Below are 20,336 nucleotides of genomic sequence, written 5' to 3'. Positions count from 1 at the left end.
CTTAACCAAAATCAATTCTTATATGCACAACCATAATATTATCATAAGAACACAACAACCAACTAGGTCTATAGGATATAAGCATGTACATAAGTATGTAATGCATAATATTATATAATCACATCAAAATCACCCTTTCTAAGTGCCACAAAATTAACCTTGCCAAGGTGGGACACTACATACTCCCCCTCTTGGATTAAACTTGGCCCGAAGTTTTCTTTTATATATATATATATATAATCCAATCATGTTGTTCATGAAGACAAAACATACCATTATTAATCAAGTACCATGTATAGTTATGCCATACATAGATTTTGACATACACCACAATATATACTATATCAAAACAATCATCTAATCAAGCATATTATATCTAGGTACTATTATCTATAAATGATATAACATATAAAACATCTATTCATATAAATGACAATGGTCTCACATTACACATGATTGTCTTTTCCCTATCTAATGCATTAAGAATTCAATAATCTTTCATGTGTCATTCTCTTAGGTTCTATGGAAAGATTGAGCTTTCTAACTCACAAACAACTCCCACATTAGTTGTATAAACAAAAATGATGGTCCATCTGTTATATAAATATTTGGGCACTTCAACCCCAATCTTATATATCGATAAACTAGGGCTCTTCAACCCCTAAAAGTGTTGTTTCATACCCTAAAAGATCATGGTCATCTGATTACATCATTCCCCAAAAGTTCCACCTGATAAACCCTCCAGAATTGGCCTAAACTGGACCATATTGACTGCTCCACTGTCAGGGTGTGATGCATATTGACTTCTACACTGGTCAGGTGTGATGCATACTGTTTGGGCCTTCTATAGGGTGCAATAAGCGAGGATGGACAAATGTCTGGGACAGTTTGCTAAGTGGATGCTCATAGAATCTTCTAGAAACTTCCCTTCTGACACTTGCCTCTCTGAATTTGCCCAAGGATGAGTAAGAGATCTAAACTTTAGTTATCTCCCCTCTTGTGGAACCAAATGTAACAAGTGGAATGACACTAATCAAACCCCAGAGCTAACTCACACCCTTGAACACATCTATAAATGGATCCCCCATCTAAGAGATCCAGAGGCGGGAATTTGGTGAATTGCAAGGAAGTGCTGATAGTTTGTATTTGAGAAAGAGCATTACATTGTTGGTGTGATCTTGCTATTTCATGAGGCGAAGAGGGCTTGATGTTGGGAGGATGATGCTGGATCAGACAACTGGGTTGTAATTCTCCCTTCTATATAATAAAGTTCTTCGAGTTTTCTTCCATATAACTGTGCAATTGTGAATGTTATTGTTCATGAATGTCATTGTATGTTCATTATATTTCTGATTCCATAATGATTATGAATAATAGATCAAGATGCTTTGATAGTTCTTTGTTACTGTGTTTCTACAGGTACTCTCCAGCGGATAAGTACGGAGAGGAGTTGCAAGCTCTGTCAAGGGGGAGAGAGATCAAGCAAGGAGTTAAGCGGAAGATCCAAGTTGGTTCCTTTGTCTTTGTCTTATCTATTATACATAGAAGAAATCACGAATTGCTTTAAACTGTTGTTTCTAGAGTAGCTGCCAAACCTAGAGGGCTAGTCAATCGAAAATACACTAGTTTTCCCAGAAACAAATTGGCGACTCCACTGGGAGCGAATAGATGTTTGTTTGTTTTATAAACTATAGACGGAGCCTAAAGTCAGCCAAGTAGCCTTCGAACTGCTCTTGCTTTGCAATTGCATAGTAGATGAATGCTGCTTTAGTCAATCTCTGGTTTAGTTTATGAATTAAACATTTGACTTACAAGCATTCTAGATGATTTTTTGGTAGCTCAGTAACGTCTCAAGATCATTCCTCTATACTTTTCTCATTACTGTCCATCATACCTCAGCTTAACTTACTAAAATCAGTTGAAATTTTGAGCCAAAACCCATTTCAGTTGCGCTCCCTGGCCCATTGCATTGTCTGTCACTGTGAACTAGTATGAATCGCACCTCTCGAGCCTGTAAACTGCGATGCATCCCTGTTTCTATGAAGCCTAGGTGTGATGGCTGACTGAACCTATTTCCATTCTTGAAATTTGGGGTTTTTGTCCTTGTTTTTAGTTCTGTTTAGTTGATTTGTTGCTTATGACCAGTGCCTCCTTACTGAAGCCTGCTTGCATCACATAGATTAGCCTCCATTGATTAGGATTAGTAAATATTTTTATGTTTTTGTCCATCATTTACAATCCTTTGTAGAAAAGTTGCTTAAATCAATCTATCATTTTGGTACAAAAAGTGTCGTAACTGTCATATTGTGTCAAAAAGAGAAGTGTCATTGAGTCTTCCTTCCCTGGATAGTCGATTGAACTTTTTGTCAAGTATTTGATTTGATTTGTTGATATTTGAAGTGTCGAAAGCATCTTCTATTCAAAATTGAAAAGTGTCATTTAGTCTTCCTTTCTATTTTGAAAAATAAATTGTTGAAAATGTCGCTTTGAATGAAATATCTCAGGTCTTTGCTATACTTAGTTTTCCTTTTTGGCATTTTTTCACATTAAGGGGAACAAAAAACAAATACATGCATTTGCATTTGCATTTAGTTTGTGTGCAAAATATGATTTAGGAAAATGCACTAGTGTGTGCTCTTTGCTCTTTGTTTGAAAGAAATTGTAATCTTCTTTCCCTAGTAGTTAGGATTTTCATTGCTCAAAATAAACAATGATTGTTTATCATTGTAGATTGCATTTTTAGGAATTTCAAATCAACATCATGCGGTGAACCATTGAAAGGCAAACTTTAAACAAGATCAACTCTAAAATAAATTTCAATAAACTTAACAATGCTTTGGAACTTAACGCAACACATCTAGAGGTCTAGGCTAAAGACGTGTTCCTGCATCGTAAAAACTAGTAACTATCGTTTTCATCGAAGGTTGGGTGATTCCTCCTCTTTGATATGACAAGTGCTAGCACGGACTTGTGCTCCCCATACCATCGAGTATATATTGGGAGACCACAATAGGCTTATATCCTTTATCCATAGGAAGCTGAGTCTGCTGCCCTATCAATCGCAATGCACTGAACATAGCATTCGGGAAGATTGACTGCCATACATAATTGCTTGGTAATTTCTCTTTACTTTATCACCAAGGTGTATTTTGCAGTTTTGTGATTGGTTTGGTAATCACTCTGTCTAGATTTCCAGAGTAGTCACTTTCCTTCCTTTTCAACTCTTTAAAAGAAAAGGTCCATCTGAGCACTTATCACTTCAGGCTCATTAAAAATCGAAGGGGACTAGAGTCATGTTTAGCTTTTTCTTAGCTCTTAAAAATTGAAAAATCAAAGTTGTGTCAAAGATCATTAAAATTTATTAATTCGGAATAACGTCATATTCCCCTTAATTTTGAGTTGATCAAGTAATCCGCAATGTGGAAGAAAGTCAATCAAAAGCCCGTCGTTCGTGGAGACTAGCGAGTCAACCATCTTTGACTCCAGAAACAAGCCATTCTAGGCAAAACAGTATCGTTTAACTGAGTCCAATTCACCTGGTTTATTTGAAACTTTTGTTTCAACATTGTCAGAGACTACAGTTGCTCTGACCATTTTTGGTACATCTGCCTTTAGAGAAGAAGTTCCGAAGTTACAAGAGGACATTAGAACTGATCCTAGTGTAACGGTAGACACTTCTATACCTTAAACAACTTCATCTAGAGTTGATCCAGAGACTGAAGTTCATTTACCTAAACATCTGGAAGTCGAATTCCAGAATTAAGGAGGTGTCACCCCTCTTGTATTTGTCACTGCAGAAGCTATACCTTCTTCGGCTCCAAAAATATTTTACGGACCTGACGGTCTACCTCTGCCACCTAGACTGATTGCCATAGAGGAGATAGTAGAGGATCCTCCATCTAGTACCCCGTTACATTTTGGAACTGGGATTCATCTGTATCCTTCTACTCCTGAAGTTGGTCTTTTTAATTATCCTTCTTCATAAGTTCCCGTCGAATCGCTAGGAAATCTTTTGGATAGACTAAACATGTCTGAGCAGCCATCAAAATGTAGGACCGTGTCATCTGATACAGCTACAACAAAACTTCCTGCTGCCATTCCTACAATGTTTGCTGGTATACCATCTGTCCCGGCTAGTTATCAATCACTAGTTGGAGTCCATTCAGGGGCTGTTTCAACGACATGGTCTGTTCCTATTTGTTCGTCCAAAGTCTCATATGGTATTTCTTATGTTGAAACTCAACAAATTGATCCTGTATGCCAGTATCAATTTGGGCAGACCAGTATTCAAAGACTGATATATCCTTTGAACACTGGACTGCCGCCGTATGGAGGGTAGTATGCTTTTTCATTGTTCCCTCCAGGAGAACAACCATATGAGAGTTCACAACAAAATTCAGGTCAAACCAGAATTACATCTAGTGGTTGGGTACCAATACTGCCACAACAACCAAGGGTTGTATATTCAATGCAACCGATCCAACCTGTGTCGAATATTTCCACTACACCTGCTATTGTGACTGTGTCGCAAGTACAAGCACTGCATGTTGTGTCTCAACCTCAAGTCTCTCAGGTTGCAATACAACAACCTCTTGTCTCTATGGCTCAATCGCAACCTCAGGTTAGTGTTTCCTTACCTGGAACGACTCAGGCTCAAATGGGTATTATCACTGCGCACCTTGGTCAATCTTCCAGTATTGGGCAACAACAAATGGTCCAACAACCATGGCTAGTACAATAACAACAACCACAATTCCAGCAAACCCAACCTCAGCTTGGATTGGTCAATATCAAACCTACCGAGGACCTGAGAAACAAGGCTTTGTAGGTAATGGACAGCCGCATTTTCAAAATGGTTATCAACAACCACACTATACTGGTTATGTCCAACAACCTTATCAAAGTTACCAGCATCAGATACATTATGCTGGTATGCAAAGACCTATTGCTCAGGCGATTCCATCTTATCTTGGGTATGCTTCACCTAACCTGAATCAACAGTTGCCTTTTGTAGCAACTCTAGAATTACCAAATTTGAACCGACTGACGAATGATCCAATTGCATATGCCCCTTAGTGGCCAGCGATTCCTCATAAAATTCCCTCTGATATTCCTAAATTCAATGGAAATCTAGGTGAAGATCCATCGAATCACGTAATGACTTTTCATTTATGGTGCTCATTTAATACCCTAAACGATGATTCGATTAGGCTTCACCTTTTTTAGAGAACGCTCACTGGTCCAACAGTGAAATGGTATATTGAATTGCCTAGAGCTTCGTTCAATAACTTCAGCACCCTTGCCACCACTTTTCTAACCCACTTTCAGTTACCCATAAGGTACGAAATAGGAACAAAACTTCTTACCAACTTTAAATAGACCACGGCCACTCACATATCCGATCATATTCATGAGTGGCGATGTCGTCGTCAAATGGTAAAGATGTATGTTCCTGATCAGCTTTTAGCTGAGTGGTTTATTAAGTCCTTATTTCCATCTATAACTTAGGACGTGGCAAAAGGAGGAGTTGTCACTGAAGAGAAAGTCATTGCTCATGCCCAATATTTAGACTTGATCTATACTCAGTCTGGCACACTCTACGACAAAATTCCTGACGCTCCTAGACCAGAATTTTCCATTCCACCCCCTCCTAAATCAAACAGGGACTCTCACACCGGTGATGGCGTGATCAGTGCCTCAAGCACACAAACCGCAAAGGCTCCATCTAGTAAAGCCCTTGCAGTGTCTAGTAAAAAAGCAAATGACAAACCTATTGCCTCAGAAATTAATGTCGTGTCATCTGACAAGGGCAAAAATCCAAAGCAACCGGGAGGCAAGAAGAAAGGGAAAAATAATAAGAAGAAATAGGAAGATTCAACTCCTGAAAAATATTCTGAGAACCCTACTGGGCAAAAGAAACCTCGTTATCCATGTTACATATGCAACGACGAGCATTGGATGAAAGATTGCCCACATCGAGTTGAGGTTGCGAAATTTTTAAAGACTTCAAATACCTCAATGGTTTTGACTGATACATTTCTGAACCCAGAAACTAATCTGGTTGCTATCGATAATTCTTCCACATCCCAAGTGCTTATGTTATCCATCTCAAAACAACAAAATGATGCTTTGATATCAACAAGGAATAAAGATTATGGGAATCCATCATCGTCAAATAACCAGGCTACAGATCAACCTAGTAGTTCAACAACAACTTCACTAGAAGTTGCTCCACCCATTATTCCTGAATTAACAATAAAGCCACCAAAGGGAGTCGTACATAAATCAACATTTAATCCTCATGCTCGAGCTGCACAAAATTATAATATAGTGGAGGATCTGGCTCAATCACCATCTGCTATGTCGACACTTGAGGTACTGTAGAATTGCCCCTCCCAAAAGTAGGCTTTGTTATCAGTAATAGGTGGGATCGATCCAACGGATTCCAATCTTGTGGCCTTTAATCATAAAGGATATAAACCTCAGTTACTGGCCCAAATCGATTTCCTTATACAGGTAAAAGCCCTCAATAAAACTTTTCATCGAACAATCATTGATGAGGGGGCATCTACCTGTATTATGTCAATGAGTTGCTGGAAAACCTTAGGTTCACCACCCTTGTCACGATCATCAACGACATTAAAAGCATTTGATGGAAGAACATACACGTCGCATGGGATTTTAAGTAACTTGCAAGTTGAACTGGGGGGCAAGACAGTAGAGATTGAAGTCGAGGTCATTCATGGAAACCTTGATTACAATATTTTACTGGGAAGGCCCTGGATTTATGCTATGGCTGTCATTGTGTCTACATAATTTAGAAAGATTGCATTTCCTTTCCAAGGTGGAATCACAATCATCGACCAACTAGCCTTTTTTCCAAACAGTTCACAAGCTACTGGAAGCATTCCATTGATCCATGGAAGTCATCAATCACTTCAAAATGTCAGAGTAGGTCTCCTGAAAGATCCTTCCTTAATGGGTACTTTTGCCCTCCCGCCTCCAACTGGACTTGCGGAAGTTGCCATAGTGGAAACCTGTCATATGATATCTTCTACATCCCTTGAAATTAGAAAGAACTCTGACAATTTTTATAGTGCATATCACCACAAGGTGTTGCCACCAAGCCCCATAGAATCTTTGTAGCAATCAATTTTCTGGGCCTGGGTGACAAACCCGAATCAGCACTCAACGAGTGTTTGGATAGATAGGTCTTTAGATTATGGTAGCTCTTCCGATCCTTGGTCTCATATACATTCTATAGACGAAGGAATCATCCATCCAATGATGATAGGAGAGATGCCGTGGGAAGATTACCACCATCGTTCCCACCTTCAAGATAACATTGAAGATTATTCGAACGACCTCAATCATCCTTCAACTTTTTATTTTTTATCAAATACTATGAATACAGTAGATTCCGAGTGAAATCTATCCAATATTGAAGAAACTATCAAACCTAATGTTGTAGAGAATATTCAGGTTGGAAAATCTTGTTCTCCATCATAACTAGAAATTTACTGCGCCCTCTTTCGTGAATTTAGAGATGTCTTTGCATGGTCATATGAAGAAATTCTAGGCATTGACTCGAGAATTGTTGAACATGAAATCAACATGTATCTAGATGTCAAACCAGTACGAAAACGGCTTTGACCTGTCCATCTGAAGAAAGCCGCTGCCATTAAAGCGGAAGTCGAAAAACTTTTGCATACTGGTTTCATTTACCCTGTTCCTCTTACTAATTGGGTATCAAATATTGTTCTTGTAATGAAAAAGCAAGGAACAATCAGAGTGTGCGTCGATTATAGGGATGTAAATCAAGCGTGTCTGAAGGACAACTATCCTACACCCTTCATCAACCAGATAATTGATGAATGTGCCGGGTGCGAAATCTTTTCATTCATGGATGGATTTTCCAGATACAATCAAATCAATATCCACCCGCAAGACCAGTCGAAGACGGCATTTATATGTCCATGGGGCACATTTGTGTATCGTAAATTACCTTTCGACTTGAAGAATGCAGGGGCAACATTTCAAAGGGCAATGAATTACACCTTCCATGACATCAAACATATCGTTCAACCTATCTCGATGATATACCGGCACATTCACGAAAGTGGACTGATCATCTGCAGCATTTGAGAGCCATATTTCTATGTTACCAACACTACAAGATACGAATCAATCCACACAAGTGTGTGTTTTGCATTGGTTCTAGTCGATTATTTGGTTTAGTAGTTTCTAAGGACATAATTCGACTCAACCCATTTAAGGTTCAGGCAATCCTTAACATGCCTCCACCTTCAAATTTACTTCAGATTCAGAGACTCCAAGGCAAAGCTAACTTTATGAGGAGGTTCATTCCATATTATGCTGAACTCGCTAAAGGTTATACACGTCTTTTGAAAAAGGAGTACCCTTCCACTGGGATCAGGTTGCGCAAGCTTCCTTTGATGCTTTAAAAGATTCCCTGATAAAAGCATCATTAATGTACGCTCCTGACTATCAAAAAGACTTTAACTTGTATCTCACCGCTGCAGATACGACCATCGCCATGGTTTTAGTGCAAGAAGATAGTGGAATTGAACATCCAATATATTATTTAAGTCGCAACCTTAATGATACAGAAAGCAAGTACTCTTATGTTGAAAAATTGGCTTTAGCAGCCGTTCAAGCAGTACAGAGATTTCGACACTACGTTCTCTTTCGCAAAACTACCATTGTGTCAGATTGCAACCCTATGACCTACATTCTGTTGCGTCAATTGCTGGGGGGCAAATATTCCAAATGGATAGCCATTTTGCAAGAGTTTGATCTGGAATTCACCAAATCCAAATCAAAGAAATCTCTCGTCTTTGCAGAGTTACTTTGTGACCTTCCCTCGTCATCCAATGATTTAACATCCAAAGCATCAATCGTGGATGAGACTCTGTTTCTGATATTGTCAAGCGATCTATGGTATGGGGATATACTGGTCTATCTCCAAACCCAAACTTTTAGGCCTAACACCTCTCACTCTGAATAACAACGTACTCGATACCAAGCCAAAGACTACCTGATCATTAGTGATACGCTTTACTGTCGTGGTGTCGATACAGTTCTACCAAGGTGCCTCATGCATGAGGAGGCCGAAAAAGTTTTGAATGATTTTCATTCAGGTGCTTGTGGTGGGCATATCTCTGGTTACGCTACTGCACAAAAGATCTTATGAGCAGGTTACTTCTGGCCCACCATTGCATAACTACTGTCAGAAGTTGCCATGCTTATCAAATTTTTGATCGCAAAACCAGATTACCACCTGCACCACTACATCCAGTAGTTGCTGTTGGGCCATTCGCTAAATGGGGCATTGATTTCATGACATGTAACCCCACCTCGGCCTGGGGACATGGGTATATTATAGTTGCTGTCGACTATTTTACAAAACGCGTCGAAGTGATGCCTACATTAAACAACAGCGGCGAAACAACTCCTCTTTTCTTTTCGAATCATGTAGTTTCTAGATTTGGTGTTCCATAGGCTATAGTCACAGATCATGGGTCACATTTTCACAATCACACGATGATTGAATTGACTGCCAAATTAGGATTTTCCCATGACAGTTCTACTCCATATTATTCGCAGGCTAATAGACAAGTTGAGGCAATCAACAAAGTCCTTAAGCGCATGTTGCAAAGAATGATTGGAGTCCACAAACGGAATTGGAATTTAATCCTGTACTCAGCTCTGTGGGAATATAAGACTTCGGTGAGAAATGCGACCGGATTTATGCCTTTTCAGTTGGTGTATGGTCTGGAAGCTGTCTTTCCAATTCACTTCAAAATCTCATCCCTCAAGCTTGCAATTGATTTGCTTCCCGAAATTTCTGAAGAAGAGGCTCGTTTCTTGGAACTAATCCACCTGGATGAAACCCGTCATGATGCCGTGTTGGCTAACGAAGCACATAAGAAATTTGTCAAGGCGCAATTTGACAAAAATGTCAAGCCTCGTGTCTTCTCAGAAGGTGACTTGGTCTTGCTTTATGATCAGGACTCTGACAAATTAGGAGTGGGTAAATTCGAACCATTGTGGATGGGCCCCTACATTGTTAAATGAGTATTGACAAAAGGAGCCTATGAGCTGGTCGATTATGATGGGATCCCACTGTCATAGCCCCGAAACGGGTTGTATCTTAAACGTTACTATGCTTGATTAAGTGTAGTAAACTTTTGATACATATGCTTTTATCACATTTTTTGTGTTTTATTTTAGAGTTGTCATTTTGGTTAGGTAATCCACTTCGCATTTTGTTGCAGATGTCAAAATTTTTGGAAACGCTTGTTGGGTACATCGACAGAGCTAGTTGTAATACGTAGAACCTATTTTTTGCAGCCTGGGCCATTTTTGCTCCTAGCGGCGAGTTAGTGAGTTTCAGGGGGATATGTATTGGCTGATCGACGAACAACATCATTGAGTATAGCGTGTTGATTGAGCTTCTCTCTGATGCCATTTCACATGGCATATGCCGACTCGTCGTCAGGCTAGATTCACAACTCATCATTCTACAGCTTACTAGCGTTTATCTTGTTCGGAACCCAGCTATTTATTGCATGTTCCTAAGAGTCAGGATTTTGGAAAGACATTTTGATTCCATTCAATATCAACACATTTCTAGAAACTTAAACACATTGACTGATTCATTAGCAAACTATGTGTTAGATAGACATTTGCAGCATTTGTAAAGAAAGCATTTTACATCAACATTTGCATCAGGATTGCATAACTTAACCAAAATAAAACTCTGAAAATAAAAAATATATAACTGTTTATATTTTTTACAAAATGTTTTGTGTCCAAGACAAAATCGGTCATCTGACCAAGAAACTCAAAATGAATGTAGAAAAGCATCCTAAACTAATGATGCTGGTGATAACATGTCACCGCCTGTGCGATCATGCGCAAGAGCCTAGTCCATCGACTCGGCACACCAGTAGTATGGCGCTGTAACCTCAAAGGTAACTCATCGGTCCTGACATCCTGAATACCGAGAGTGAGGCCCTCGATCTGATCCTGCAACACTGCCAAGGTCTCCGATATGTCCAGATCCCGAAGGACGACCCTCCCTACAACCTCTCTTGCTGGAGCGTCATCTGCTGCCCGTGGGCATGCCACTAGTCGCACTGGTCCAATATCTGCACATACATATGAGTTTGATTAGTCTTGATAACATTAAAAAACACAAAAACATTATAAAACTGATAAACAAAGATATGGTCGAATCATTTTACCTATAACACTCCACTGCTCGCCAGCTGGTAATGCCAAATCTGGGTTGCCTCGGAAATCCATCCCGACATATGGATACTCCGCAAATACCATCTCCTGACGGTTGAACCACTCAAAAAAGGCATCAGAGAAGGAAATATGTGACTGAACGACATGTCTGGCCATAAGATCAACCCATCTCTACATCCGTGGTTCCCTCGGTGCTGGCAATCCCAGTGAAATGTTCTGAGGCTGCATCAGTGGAATCCTCTCCAAAGCAAAAGCAGTCAATATGGAACCATAGCCAAAATTCTTGGTTCTTCCATTCTTTACTTTGGAGAGTTGTTCTTTTATGATAGGAAGTATCGCCTCACACTAGTTGAACACCTTCGGTTCCAAGAATTCTAAGGCATACTACATGTAAGATTTGTTTGCCAAATGTAAAGCTGCGCTGCCAGTGAATCTAGCAAAGGTAAATAAAATGGTCCTCAAGGGCCGATCAGTGACATCCTGGATATTGATCTTGCCATCTCTGCTGGGCTAAGATCCATCTCTACAAAATTGATGAATATAGTCTTTGACGGATTCACCTCCATGGGCGAATCCTGATAGTGAAAGAGGGGCCCCACGCCTCAATAAACCCGTCAGAAAGTAAATGTCCTTGACAGTCAATGGAATAGATTTACCTCTGATCTGGAATACCTAGTCAATCGTATCCCAAGCATTGAGAAAATACTGCAACAAACTGATCTGTTGCCTCATGCTGGATATACGGAAGAACTTCAGTAAGCCACAGTTTCGTAATGCAGTAACTGTGCCCTGATTGTGTAAAGAAATCATGTCCTCCTCTTCATGTTCTCATTCATGCTATGTGATGACCATCTTGATCCAACAAATTTTTGAAATGAAGACAAAAGATGAGTTAGGATCCAAATTTGAGCAAAAACAGGCAAAAATTTGATGATAAATCACTGTGTAAAGTTTCCTTTTTGTGCCCATCGCACCTTTGCTTTGAGCAAGGTGGGATGCATACTGACTGGCCTATTGGAAGCTCAGTATGAATCACACCTTTCGATACAAGCTAGGTGCGATGATTGGGGAATGCGATCTTCAAACCCTAGGGGCCTAGAAATGTGGAAAAACTAGCTCAAAATCAAGAAAATATGGAATGAAAATGAAGAGCTCAGGGTTAGCTCTTACCTGGTCCTGATGGCACGGAGAATAGTCCATCGGATCTCCCGAAATCAACTGGTGAAATTTAAGGGGGAAAACCCCTCCAGAACTCCAAAATCCCAAATTTGAAATGAAATGATGAAAATGAAAGGTGAAACTACTTTTTGTATCTAATATTCATGTACTTCGAGTAAAATGTTAGTTTTAGTTCATTTTTTCTACATATATGTCTATTTCTATTTAATTTGATGGAGTGATTAAGTAGGTTAAATGACTGTTGAAAGAAACTCATGTGCTAAACAATGAATTGAACATCTTTGACCAACTTAACCAAGCATATGTTTGTTCGTTTCAAGCTTGTAAAAACGATGAAACCCACACCGAGCATAGTTCCCCCAGGATTCAAGCTCGTTAAAAAATGAATCTTCAAGTAAATAACTTTGTGATTGCCATGCTATCAGCCTTTTGAGCCTTGGTTGTGTACCTCCCATCACCTCCATTCTTTTGGCCGATCATATGCTTCCACTTGGTTGTTTACCATTTTGAGGAACAACTGCGACGAGTGGTCCTGTTAGCCAACCTCTTCCCATAAATCACCATTTTTGAGAAGTTCCAACTTACCCTGAACCAGTTGCTACCCTAAACACCACTCGTTCCTAAAAAACGAGCCTTCTTTAAACCCTTTTTAGAGTCGTTAAATATGAAAAGATTGTTGAGCAATTCACCTCTCTAGCTCGTTAAAGTGATTGGAAGTGCCATCCCTCCTGTATATTTTAATCTTTTTCGGCATTGAGGGATTATCTCACGAAAAAGTTTGAGCGCTTGTCTTTTTTGGCTCGTTAAAGTGATCGAAAATTCATCCCTTTTGTATTATTTTAATCTTTTTTCGGACCTAAGGGATTATTCTACGAAAAAGAACCTCTGGAGTTTCCTTTTCGTCCCTTTTCAAACTCTCTAAACATGAAAAGGACCGAGTTATCCTTGTCATTAAACTCGTTAAAACAATAGCGACAAACTCGTCCAGACGAGACATAGTTTCCTTTTCGTCCCTTTTCAAACTCTCTAAACATGAGAAGACCGAGTTATCTTTATCTTTAAACTTGTTAAAACAATAGTGACAAACTTGTCCACCCAGACAAGAACGAGTTTCACTGTCGCTAGACTCGTTAAAACATAGCAACAGGTTTTCCCAAAGGGCAAATTATAGAACAAGCATATGTTATCCTCCTCAAGCTTGACAAAAATAAAGAGGTACTGGTCATCAATGATTGGGCAGAAAAAGGGAAGAAAACTTGAAAACTTTAGGGCAGAGGTCGCTCTTGAACATGACACTTTCACTCCATCACCATGATTGAGTCAGGTTGGGTTATTCTGTTCACCGGTCACTTCACCATTGGCCTTTCACACCATCCATTTTTGGGGTTAACACTACCAATCCATAACAGTGTCGTCGAAATGTTCAAGATAAGTCATTCTTTTGAGAATTCACCATCCAGTTAATGCCTCATCCATTGCAATACTTTCAACTTCCATTTTTCATGACCGCCATTCTTGAACCTTGTGTCGTCAGATTGTTTTCACCTCCAGAAAATCATTTGCTTCATTTCATGTCGTAGATGTGGGATACACCAAGGCCCTCTTATGACGAGTCACTTCTTGTCGACATCAGCTCATTATCCAAGAAGTTGAGTTAGAAACAACCCTTTCAGTACTTTAAAGCTTGCATGTCTCAATGGCAAGTTTCTCACTTCCGGCGACAGGTTAACATCAATGGCCTTCGACCGAAAGATTTTGCGTGGTGTTCGACATCGGATCATATATTCACACCACGTGAATTGTACTGTAGTACCTTGAGGGTCATTATCATTATCGGTGATTCCTCTCGCGTATGCTAACAACTTACATTATTGGCTGGTAATCAGGCGATGTCTTTCCATGTTGGACTCCAGAACATCTCTTCGCATGGATTGACTTGTACATCGAGCGAAGATTGAATGAGATTGAAGACCCTGGATATAGTTTCATCCATCCGGGCTGCGATATATTAAGGGATATAAAGACATCAAATGTACATAGAAGCTGCACAGATGGTCATCCAGGCCAGGGATGATGACTCTACATTTTGAAGAATCACCAGTTTGCAACTGCAGACGATTATCTATTATATGTACATGAAATGAATTTATAAATCTGAGCATGGGAATGCCCGCTTCAGCTAGATCATGAAAAATTATATTTTGATGATGTATTGTATTGTATCTTATACAAGTCACCTTCCAGTTCGAAAACTCGGATCCTCATGTTAAAGCATTTCACCTGACATCAGGATTTACGACTTCATGCTTTAGGGGGCAACTGTTATAGACATATTTGGGCACTTCAACCCCAATCTTATATGTCAATAAACTAGGTCTCTTCAACCCCTAAAAGTGTTGTTTCATACCCTAAAAGATCATGGTCATCTGATTACATCATTCCCCAAAAGTTCCACCTAAAAAACCATCCAGAATTGGCCTAAACTGGACCATACTGACTGCTCCACTGTCAGGGTGTGATGCATACTGACTTCTACACTGCTCAGGTGCAATGCATACTGTTTGGGCCTTCTATAGGGTGCGATGAGCGAGGATGGACAAATGTCCGGGACAGTTTACTAAGTGGATGCTCATAGAATCTTCTAGAAACTTCCCTTCTGACACTTGCCTCTCTAAATTCGCCCAAGGATGAGTAAGAGATCTAAACTTTAGTTATCTCCCCTCTTGTGGAACCAAATGTAACAAGTGGAATGACACTAATCAAACCCCAGAGATGACTCACACCCTTGCACACATCTATAAATGGATCCCCCATCTAAGAGATCCAAAGGCTGGAATTTGGTGAATTGCAAGGAAGTGCTGATAGTTTGTATTTGAGAAAGAGCATTGTATTGTTGGTGTGATTTTGCTATTTCATGAGGTGAAGAGGGCTTCATGTTGGGAGGATCATGTTGGATCAGACAATTGGGTTGTAATTCTTCCTTCTATATAGTAAAGTTCTTCGAGTTGTCTTCCATATAACTGTGCAATTGTGAATGTTATTATTCATGAATGTCATTGTATGTTCATTATATTTCTGATTCCGTAATGATTATGATATAATAGATCAAGATGCTTTGACGGTTCTTTGTTACTGTGTTTCTACAGGTACTCTCCAAGCGGGATAAGTACGGAGAGGAGTTGCAAGCTCTGTCAAGGGGGAGAGAGATCAAGCAAGGAGTTAAGCGGAAGATCCAGGTTGGTTCCTTTGTCTTTCTCTTATCTATTATACATAGAAGAAATCACGAATTGCTTTAAACTGTTGTTTCTAGGGTAGCTGCCAAACCTAGAGGGCTAGTCGATCGAAAAGACACTAGTTTTCCCAGAAACACCATCCCATATGACAATCAAATTTGCATTACAAGAAGCATCAAATAATCTACATACAATTTCTAGTGAAACTATGCAAGAAAACATGATATATATATATATATATATATATATATATATATATATATATATATATGTATGTATGTATGTATGTATAACCCACTCTTACATCCCACTTGATTTATGTCTTCTCAATCCAAGTTTCCCCTTTTTATTCCATAAGACATCTCTGTAACCAAAATCTTTAGGATCTTCCTACAATTTTTTTACTAAATGTTTACTCTTTAGGAAAAATCACAATTTGAAGTTTAGGACACATTTTTTTTTTTAAACTAACAAGCTAAGGTTCCATACAATCCTCATTGACCCATTTTTGTATTATAGACGATTCCTTGAATTCCCATAATCTTCATCACTTCTCTTACTTGAGAATCAATTATGAATGACTCAATTTGAAGATCTTCATAAATTAAACATATCTTTTTGCAAGCTTGTAATCAAGAATAACTCTCATAATTATGCAAATATGATATCTATATTATTGAATCTATCTTGATAATTGCAAGTCAACCTATTTTCCAACTATAAAATTGATCATGATTTCTATTCAATAATTAATCAGTTCATTTGGTTTTATGCCTTATTGCTTACTATTAATACATAAACAAAAACAATCTATGAAAGTAATACATTTCTAAAGCTATGAAGAATCTTGTTGATTTAAAATAAGATTTAAACTATCGCAAGGGAATTTGTAGCTTAAAGATAAGTTTGTTTGTTTTTTTTTTACCTCTCAAAAGATTACAACCCTTTGCAGGACTAGTAACTACTCATACAACCATACATCCAAGCACACAATTCCTAAATCCATCAATCTCTTCCATTCCACATATAATACAATCATCTTAGGCTTCTAAATCATCCAATGCATCAAAATGTGATCTCACTCCCCTTCAATTTCTCTCTCAAAAAATATCACAAGCACATATTCTTGTAAAACAAGATATCAAATAAAATTTTAATTAATCACAAACCTTTTTCCTTTAAGTTGAAATAAAACAAATTTCTCACCACATAACATGTTTATCTTCTAAACATCTTATTCTCTTAACAATTTACAAGTTAATCAAATTTCAAGAAAGCAGTTCATCAAGTTGAGAAACAATATGAATTTTGACTCAATCACCTAACTAACAATAGTTTAGAGCAGTTCATTAGTTTAATCCTCACAATTTCTCTAATTAATTTAGTTTAGAAATAATTCAACTAATATGAAATTGATAAAATTATTAAGAAGACTATTATGGTTTTCCTAGACCTAATTTGTCTGAAGCCAATAGAAAAGATATTACTAACTTATCACAATAATCTTTTTCTACATTTCAATAATTTGAAAATCAATTTAATTCTACTTAAATCCAACACATACAAAATATTTACAATACTAGAGGATAGATACCTAGTTCACACTTCACTCCATATATCAAAATTAGTTATTCCAAACATTCTAAACCACATAATGATGTTCACTATACTAATCTTAGTACCTTCATTTGTGATAAAATTAAAATAAGTGATTTAAATCTCAAGCAAATTCATTTTACGAATCTCTATCCATTTAACTTTAATTTACAGATAATCAATCGTCGTTAATCATGTCTATGATATTCCATCAAAATATTTTTGTTCAATCTCACAAGAAGAATTACTTAGCTCATAGATATATGTTAGTATGGATTCCACACCCATACCTTACCTCATTACTTAGCTCATAGATATATGTTAGTATTGATTCCACACCCATACATTAGCTCATAGATATATGATAGTATGGATTCCACACCCATACATTATCTCATAGATATATGATAGTATGGATTCCACACCCATACATAACTTAAGGAAAACATAACCTTCAAGTATTCCTTAAAATGGCTTCCACAATGCTTCACGCACTAGTCATTCAAGCCTCTTGTTTATCAAGAAGGTCATACCACAACATAGTATTTGAGTAATTTTAAGTTATTTGATGCATAATGTCAACCCAAACTACACAAAATCATGTCAAAGAAATCATAGGAATTCCATTCTTACTCATTAAGAATGTATTCCTGAATCATATTTTAACACATCAAATTAATGCACATACATTACTCACGAATCTATATTCACAATTCAAAGTGACATCCTCTAAGGTAACTTTTGTTAAGTTTCCATTAATGTAGATAATAAAAGAGTCAAAATTAACATGATGAACTCAATGATCACGTTAATTGAATCTCAACCTTACACTTGTTACACATTCCCAAAGCATACACAACAAGGTCATCATATTATAGTCTATATTAAGCCAATATTTTTCTTGGTACATACAATTTTAGCTAGCAAATATGGTTACTAAGCCCATATCACACTAATAATGATGCATTAAACATATATGCAACCATGCATGCCACCTATCTCACTCATTGATTTCCAATCCATCCATTCATATGCTTGGGATTAACCCCAACTTTCTCAAGCGCATCCTTTCCTAGCTAGCTCTAATACCATATGTAAGGTCCCACCTTACCAACCATCATTAATATAGAGAAGTAAAGGTCACATTGAACACTATTACTTAATTTTTTTGTAACATTTCTAACTTAGTTATCATGTAATCATGTTCCTTCATCTATTTCAATATAACAATATCACATAAGAAGTCAGGGATAAATTTCCCTTAAAACTAATTCCAACACACATTTCGTCTCAAGTTTAAAAGATGATAGCATGTGCTCCTTTTATACTTATATGAGAGCTCTAAGTAAGACGAATAAATTTAACCATAATTCCATGTGCGAGCATTAAAATAGATCAACCTATTTTACCTCCTAGATTATGCTAAATAAGTTCCACTTACTGACTCTTGACATCATAACTACAAAAGTATGCCATAATAACCTACAATGTTATGCTTCTATCACAAAAATCACATATCAGGGTATGAGTATTAACCTACATGCAACAAGGTAACTGAAGGAGGAATATGCCTCTCTTCATAAAAAAATATAATAAATATGATATGTTTATGAAATGGAAAATGGAATCATAAAATATATTAACCCAACAACATTTCCAAATTCATCAATTAAAAATTCTCAATCCCAATTATTAAGGCAAAACAATTATTTGCAAAATGGCATTACTTTAATCATGAAACTTGTATAATGAATGTTGCAACAAGAGCAACTACTGTTATAAATTCAGAAGCATATTATTCTTTAAAAATGTGCCAATTAAAACAATGGACCTGCCAAAATTGGGTATAAATAGTTGTTTGCTACAGTCACTAAAGCATAAGGTTGCACCCCTGAATACATGCACCTCGGATGAACTTATTATTCTCATTTGCACAAGTAATTAAATCCTACATAATGTGTCATTGTAAAATTGTTTCCAACACTCCGTTTTCCTTATGATAGCTTTATATGATAAAAGTAACATTGTCCCGCTGATATATTCACACTTCAACAACTTTACTAAAATTCATTTTCACATTTATACAAAAACTTGCAGACATAGGAAGCTACATCCATTGAATAATCTATTCATAAATATCTCGTACATAAAAGCTATAGTCAGTGAGACATTTACTCTAAAAATTTATGTGCATAAAAACTACAACCATTTGCGCCTTTTGACAAACAATTTGCAAGCATACAATATACAACCATTGAGGCATTTTTCCAAACACTAGGTGACCATTATCTCTTAAGACAATTTTGAAAACCATGAGCAACATGAATATAAGATTCTTATTCAACCTATTTAACTCATGAAATTCATAAATTAAAACTTCAAATATTGGCATATTAAAACAAAAAATAAATCATATTAATCCTTCACCATAAACTCGACAACAGACACACACAATTGATAGCAATAATTTGCAAAATTGCCCAAATTTATGATCTAGGTTCTTAAAAGTGTTTTTTTGGAATGAATTAGGGGGTTAGAGGTCCTTAAGGCACGGATACCCCCTGATGTTGAGATGAATCACATCCAAAATGCCAAGGGATGAGATTACTTAAAACAACAAAAAAAATAGATCCTTAATGTCTCATTTACGAGTTTTGTCAAACACATGGAAGACACACTTTCATCTACAACTCTACATGAGGAAAGACAACCCATAGTTATGCTACTAAGATATGTTCATTGAATTCACACATTTCTAAGTCTACCATATGAGTTCTTGAAACATTTTACAGCCTGCAAGCTAATTCCTTTGACATAATTTGACAAGCTATTGTAGCCATTGCTACAATTTAACAAACACATAGCAACCCTCAATGCTACAACCATAAAGGATTTCTGTCAAAATTCTAATAATACTATAACAAAAACTTGAATAAAAAACATTGAATTATTGATAAGAATTTTTTAACATAAGCCATAACTGAAATTTACCTCACACTTACCTCAAGCCTTTGATCTTCCAAACCATATTTTAGCTGCCATTATTTTTGC

This window comes from Pinus tabuliformis, chromosome 4_2, assembly GCF_031772625.1.
Source record: "Pinus tabuliformis cultivar Carrire ecotype Pingquan chromosome 4_2, CPIR1, whole genome shotgun sequence".
NCBI lineage: Eukaryota > Viridiplantae > Streptophyta > Pinopsida > Pinales > Pinaceae > Pinus > Pinus tabuliformis.
Note: the sequence above shows the minus strand (reverse complement) of the source record.